General features: G+C 44.6%; 1 protein-coding gene and 1 non-coding gene across 2 annotated transcripts in view; one reads left to right on the plus strand and one right to left on the minus strand.

The window, feature by feature from the left end:
• Nucleotides 1-7,492, plus strand: part of pard3aa (par-3 family cell polarity regulator alpha, a) — a 397,502-nt gene that overhangs the window by 87,487 nt on the left and 302,523 nt on the right. The window lies entirely within an intron of this gene.
• Nucleotides 7,258-7,329, minus strand: trnaw-cca (transfer RNA tryptophan (anticodon CCA)). Its single transcript has one exon. It is a non-coding gene; the product is annotated as a tRNA-Trp (tRNA).

A 7,492-nucleotide genomic window follows, 5' to 3' on the forward strand; every position in this document is an offset into this window, starting at 1 on the left:
GCTACACTTAGAGACAGACAACCAAGCACACTCACATTCACACCTACGGACAATTTAGAATCACCAATTAACCTCAACATGTTTTTGGACCGGGCTGCAGGTTGCAGGTGCAGTTGGTTAGCACTGTTGCCTCGCAGCAAGAAGGTTGCCAGTTCGTGTCCCGGTGGGGACACAGGAATCTTTCTGCATGGAGTTTGCATGTTCTTCCCGTGCAGCGTGGGTTCTCTCCGGGTTCTCTGGCTTCCTCCCACAAGGTCCAGGTGATTCTAAATTGTCTGTAGGTGTGAATGTGCTTGGTTGTCTGTCTCTAAGTGTAGCCCTGTGATAGACTGGTGACCTGTCCAGGTGTCCCCTGTCTTCACCCTGAGTCAGCTGGGATAGACTCCAGCCCCCCACGACCCTAGTGAGGATTAAGCGGTGTATAGATGATGGATGTATGGATGTTTTTGGACCTTGTGGGAGGAAACTGGAAAACCCAGAGAGAACCCACGCTTCACGGGGAGAACATGCAAACTCCACGCGGAAAGATCCCGGGTGTCCTCACCGGGATGTGAACCGGCGACCTTCTAGCTGCTAGTCGACGGTGCTAACCACCGCGCCACCTTGCAGCTCTTAATTTGGTCTCTGCAACATCTAAATTTTATTTCTGTCCAGGCAGATTTAAAATCCGCCTGGATTGTACTTTGGATTGTGACATATATATGTGATCATTTCAGCTCTCACCTGTCCAAACAAAGAAGGCCTCACACACACACACTCACACACACTCACCTGCCTGACCTTTAGTCTCTGCATGTATGTTTTTGTGTGTGACTGGTGAAGTATGTAGATCTCGGTGTGTCTGGTTAGTATGCTGTTGTTTTTTTTCCTAAGTAATCCATCTGTCGACTAGTTGGTCAGCCTTTTCTGCCTTTGTTCTCTTGTTTCGTGCACACACACAGAGTCGGCCTCAGGTTGAGGTTCAGCTTGCATCTCACAGCTGCAGGTGGCTCAGAGGTCTTATGGCTGCAGGGCTGGAGGGACGCGCTGACCTGTGAAAACCTCCAGCTCCAGACTGCTCACTCCGGTCTCTGGTTAATTTAATAAAGGCCATTCAGACAGACTGTAGCCAACATCTGTGTGCGCTCACGCATCGCAGCGGCCCCACTTGGAGTCACCGAGGCCACGATTTACGCTCAGTTACCGCTTCACTTAAATTTTGGGCCTGAACAAGCAGCCGTTTAGCGACCCACAATGCTGCAGAGAGACATTACTCTCGGGGGTTAATTGTGGCCAAGTACGACAGTATTTCTTGTGTTCGTTTGGAATTCAGCACTGCTAGGGCTTCAAATATAGTCTATTTTCAGCAAATCTGTCAATTATTCCTGAGTCCGGTGTGATATTTTCTCTCCAAGAAACGTATATAAGTCAACAAATTTAAGTTCTGTCTATTAAAAGAACTGCAGGGATGAAAAAAAGAGTTTTGAAAGAAGCTGTAAAAGCTTGTTTTTATCCTTTATATTTCGTAAATTTTAATTTGACGTGCAACAGAAAATTGCATCAGTTTTCAGAAGATAAATCTTACATTTTTGGCCTGTTTTATGCACAAGGGAATGTAAAAGCCAACATAACCTGTGACTATATAGAAGCCACGCTGCTTTTCAAGCGTAGATGCAGAGTTCCACAGGTAATGCATCCGAGATCCGAAGCATGATGTTGCTCATCCACCTGTCTCTCATTTTCATTCTGTCATCTGTCTGGTGACAGAAAAGATGGCAGAGAGAGGGGGAAAAAAAACAGGATGTCTTTGTCTGGGGATGCAGGGAATGGATGTGATGGGGGAGGAAGGTGGAGAAAAGGGAGAGGAGGAGGTGTGTGAGGTTAAAGGGGGCAGGAGGAGGTATCGAGTTACCTCCCTCCCCCTTTGCTTCTTACGCTGTCTCCTGGTTTTATCAGTCCTCTGCACCTCCAAATTAAATTTGTCCTGAGATGGGGTGAATAGTGGGGGGCGGGTGGATGGGGTATATGGAGGGAGGCCAGCCTGCTTTGCTTCATCAGAGCAGCAGGGGCCCCTGAAGAGCCGAGCTGGCCACTGATGATGACAGGCCAGATGCAATCAGAGACTGGGCCAGGGCTCGAGCAAGCCTGTGAGTGTGTGTGTGTGTGTGTGAGGAGGGGTGAAAGGAGAAGCCTATCATAGAGATAAACATAGTGCAGCATCAGTGGGGCCCTCAGGCTGGACCAAGTGCACACTTCCTGTCTGCTCCATGTGTTCACTCACAGAGAATTGATTCATCTCTCCTGTGCAAGCTGACCCATCAAGAGGAGCCTGTTGGACTGTAGTTTCCCGACTCGGTGCAAACTGCAGCGTCTGTCAGAGCAGCGGATGGACAGCAGATGAAAGCAAAAACATCCTCTCAGGAAACCTTGAATGAAGGCTCTCAAGTCACAGCTGACAAGCTCCCTCAATCCCCTTAGTGCTCAGAAACTATAGGGAAGATTACAGTAACAACGGCTGCAAGACATCCTCCATGCATCTGCTCTAAATCTGCAGACACAGACTGCGGTTGCTGAATTCTCCCTCTGTCCACTCATCCACTACTAGTATTGTTATGAAGATCATTATAAGGTGCTCTATAGAATAGCCGTGATCAATGATTAGTTGACTATTTCATTAGCCATTTTATCTTTGACTAAAAGTGGCAAACATTCTGTGGGTTTGACTCAGTGGATAACAGCAACTAACTGTTAGTTTCATTGTTGATTAATCTGTTGTTTGGTCTATAAAATGCCAGAAAGTGGTGAACAGTGTCAATCAGTGTTTCCCAAAGCCCAGATTGCATCTTAAATGTCTCGTTTTGAGCCCTGTGATAAACTGGTGACCTGTCCACGGTGTCTCCTGCCTTCACCCTGAGTCAGCTGGGATAGACTCCAGCCCCCCACCACCCTAGTGAAACAGTGGATAGATAATGGATGGATGGATGTCTTGTTTTGTCCACAACCCAAAAATATTCAGCTTAGTCTCACAGAGGAGGAAAGAAAACAGAAAAGTCATTAAAATTCAAGAACCTTGAATCAGAGGATTACAGACTTTTTCTCCCCTTCAAAACAAAACTCACACTATTTGATTAATTTATCAAAATAGTGCCAATATGTTTAATATTTGAATACTAGTCGATTCATTGTTGTGGTGCTTGTGAATAAAACATAAAATATGAATATTTTTTTCCCTTATAATTAGTGATGCACAGTATTAAAATTTCTGGCCGATACAGATATCAAGATTTCTGATATCGCCGATAACCGAGATTACCGATATTACCGATATCGATATTCAAGTTGTGTTCACACCCAAAAATGAGTCTAAGTAAGCACTGTGAGAACATGACAACTATTCAAAAGAAGCCCAAATTAGACCACATAGTCTTCATTACATAACAAAAGTAAAACATATTTAAACATATTTTTTCATATTTGAAGTCCAGGACCATTTAAGTAAAAACGTCTGTGAAACAGCAGCAACATCAAATGTGGAGACAAGGCCATCATCGGTTTTTCACTTCGGCTAAATTTGTTCATTGGATCGATAGCGGTATATTGGAATAAGCACACGAATATCGGCCGATACCGATGTGGTCACTGATATATCGTGCATCCCTACTTATAACAGTGAACTGATTTTTTTGGCTTAGGAACTGTAGATTGGACAAAAACATCAACCTGGGGTCTGACAAAATTGAATTTATTTATATAGAAACACCAAAAAAATGTTCTTAATCCTACCAGCAACAATAAAATCAAAGAAAAGAGAGAAGACAGGACAAAGCAGTAAAGATAAGAAAAGTGAATTAAAGCTGCACCAAGTCTACTGTGACTCCTTATTGTCCTTTGTATTATAACGTTATCCATTTCATACTAGTTTTCATGTTTCTGCCTTGTTCTTTTGAGAATGCAGTGCAAATATAATTCATATTAACAAAAAGAACACCACTGTGCTGGGTTAAATTTTCACACATGTAGTAATCATAGTCAGCAGGTACACACGTTCTCCACTGCTTCACCTTCCACCAGAAATGAAAATAATTTATTATCCGATTCTTCTTCTCACGTCGGCAAAGTGTTAAAGCCACCGTAATGTATTCGTGCAAACATTCCTCATTATCAGCACCTGAGTTCAGCTTGTAATGCCTTCTCTTCCCTCTCAACGTGTGTAAAAGTTCTTTCAAGTTACATCAGTAAAGGAAATTCCCCGCAGAACATGATTCACCCTGCATGCGTGGCACCATTACCCAAACACATTTAGTTTTTAGCATCCTCCTGTGAAGAGGCTCCGTCAGCTTTAGTGGGCTGCTGGGGAGCTCTATTGTTTGTGGTCTTTTGGCACCATCTCGTCAGGCAATCGCTGCGTGAATACTGTGAGTTTTTGCTTGGCATTTTGTTTTGTTTGCTTTTTTTTGTGTGTGTGTGTTTACTCAGACGTCTTCGTGAAAAGGTCGATTCCCTATTGGGCCAACTGCGAAAAAATAACCACACCGTTTGAACTCTGCGTCTGACAGCTACAAGTACCGTGGCTCCAATTTTCTATTGTCGTACATAGTGTAAAAGCAGACAAGAAGCTTTTTGTGGGATGTGAATCCTTCAGCATAAAGGTTACTCTTAATTGAGTAAGCATCTATGAGCCCTTTGACAGTTTCAAAGCATTCAGCCTGCTGTTGAGATAAGAGGCAATGTTAGCGGCTTTGAGATATGCAGCGTATTGGTACAAAGAGTTATAATGAGCCGCTGGTATGCAAACACACGGCCTGCTGCACACACACACACAACGAGACAAACAAAAAAATGTAGCGAAAGACACACACACACATGGTGACGCAGACCCTACAAAATGAAGCACACACACTCACATATATTCCCGGGTTGGCCTTCCATTGGTCCTTGGTGATGAATGGAGCGAGAGGCCCAGAGTGCGAGGCCTGGCCTGGCTGGCTGATAGAGCCATTGATTCTGGCACCAACACACACACACACACACACACACACTCATTGTCTATCTGCGATGTGACAATGCTTCTTTTCAGACCTCTTAATCGGCCTGACATTGACTAATTGAATTCATTAACCGTCCTGCCGCGGGCCGCTCATTGTGCTCCCGGTTATTTACAGGTCCATTTGAAAAGCAACAATACGGAGGAAATGTCAGGTTATAGTTGGAATGACATTATATGAACGCACAAACCGTCTACATCTGCGTGTGCAAGCGTTGCGTTTTAAATACGCAGCGTTTAATAGCCATGAATGATTTAGCGCGCAGCCTACAAGCGGTGGAGGAGAGACCCATTTGCTCCGACTGACTTTGTTTTATGGGCAGACGATGACAAAGAAAATGAATAATAACCTACTTAACGCTCAGTGTGTGCGTGTTTAAGTGTGTGTATGTGCGTGTCAGGTAGGGTTAACTAGGCTATAGGAGGAGGAGAACTCTGGGGACGGTTTTTATTCCAATCCAAATAAAATCCTACATCAAGCATGGTTTCAAGCTATCCCCAAGGCCCACTTAAGAAAATATCAACGCCCCGTATTCCAGATCCAGGGAGTTTTCAATTCTGGGAACGGCTTTCCCTTTTCCTCTCCGCTGTTATTCCACAGACAAACTATTTGGACATGTCATGAAATATGTTTTTCTTACTCTCTTGTTAGTTAGCTGTGATTTATTGAATTAATTTCTGAAGTGTAGCATTTTACAATAACACATTCGGGCACGGCTGAGTAATATTTCAGCGGACTGGTGTGGATTTAGTTTCCCTGCATTGTCGTATGGTTTTATAACTTTGGTTCTACATTGTGACCGACGTCCTTCGCTAGCTGTAGCACCGCGGCTGTTCAAATCAATCAACGGCCAGCGTCACAGAAAATTAATCGCTTTAGTTTAATTGCAGCGTGATTTTCATTCATTCCGCTCCTGATTTAATTCCGTCGCGTTATGTTTGCAGAGCACACTTTCCTCATTTGTGTGTTCTGTCTCTTGTCTCTCACTCCTCCCGACACATCAAATGTTCGACGGTGTGTCCTGCCCGTGTCACAGCCCTCAGCTTAATTTAGACTTCCCGATGATGGCGCTCTGCTCGGGGCACGTCACGGTTGTTTGACAGGGCAGCAGTGAAAGGGGCCCAGGTGTGTGAATGAGCTCTATCCACACTTCAGTAATGGCTTTTACTGCCGGACACACACACATCTACACACCTACACACACTCTCTCCCTCGCTCTCTCTCTGAGCCCTAAGAAGACAAAACAGACAGTTCAGCTAACTCCCTTGTATTTCTTTACACATTTTAAACAAATTTACTTAGAGTGCACTGCAGGAAAGGATTCAGCGGTCAAGGGGTTAAATGGTTAACATGCTGGATGCGGTTGCCCCGGGGTCAGGCTGGAGGAGAGCTCGTCTGAGATGTGGGTGCTGAGGAAATGTAAGACTAACAGGGGACAAAGGAGGAAGCACAAAGAGAGCGACTCTCATGTTGCCACGGATTTGAGATATTTGTGTAGTTAGTGTCCAGAGGAGTCGTTAGCCCCCACAAGATTCGCTTCGTGGGAAAAGAAAGGGATGAAAAATATAAGTAGCTGCTGACGTGAAGTGGAGGATAACAAGGCAGGTCCAAAGGCGCATACATTTTGTCAGGGCCAATTAGCTGCGGGAATGTGAGTCCAGCTCGGGGTTGCGAAACCTGCCTCTCAGCGTCTCCTTGGAAATGTTCAGCGGAAACCCCGTGCATACGAAGGAGTTTGGCTGTTAGGTGTTGTAACTGAATAAGCCGCCTATGCGTAGGACATTTGCCTACAGCAGCAATTTAGATGATGGACTCTCCAACTGCTCTCGTATCCATCTGCTAGTAGGATCACAGGACAGTAGACACCTTAGTGCCTGGTAGGTACAACTGTGAAAATGATTATCACGTTAAGACGCACAAAAGAGTCTTGTGTCGCAGACAGAAACATGGAAGAGGGTCGGAGAAAAACGCAGACATTTGTTCTTTCATAGGAAATTATTTCAGCGAGACGCGATGCTGTTGTATTATTTTACTCGCGAGTGACAGGCGTGAAGCTAATGGATAGATTTAAACTGTTAAACACAAGGCCTCTCACATTTCTGAGTGGAACGTTCTGTTCCTGCTGTCATAACATTTCTTTTTGCATGTTTCAGTATGAGACAGGTGTTTGGTGAGAAGCTCATTTGTCGTGGCCCTCTGTAGGCTATTGTAGAGATACGACTATGAAAAGCTCTGACCCTGACGTGATTTGAACACGCAACCTTCTGATCTGGAGTCAGACGCGCTACCGTTGCGCCACAAGGTCCTTTTCCTGTGAGAGTCGACCCATACCTGCAGAGTGAGACAAAGTGAGAGCAAAGACAGCTTGAGATGCAAACTTAAAGCTTTGTTGTCTAAAAAAACAGGCCAGTGATGGAACCCAACATTTTATAAATCCACAACAGTTCAAGGAAAAACAAAACAAAACA

The sequence above is a fragment of the Stegastes partitus genome, unplaced genomic scaffold, assembly GCF_000690725.1.
Source record: "Stegastes partitus isolate 25-593 unplaced genomic scaffold, Stegastes_partitus-1.0.2 Scaffold61, whole genome shotgun sequence".
Taxonomy (NCBI): Eukaryota; Metazoa; Chordata; class Actinopteri; family Pomacentridae; genus Stegastes; species Stegastes partitus.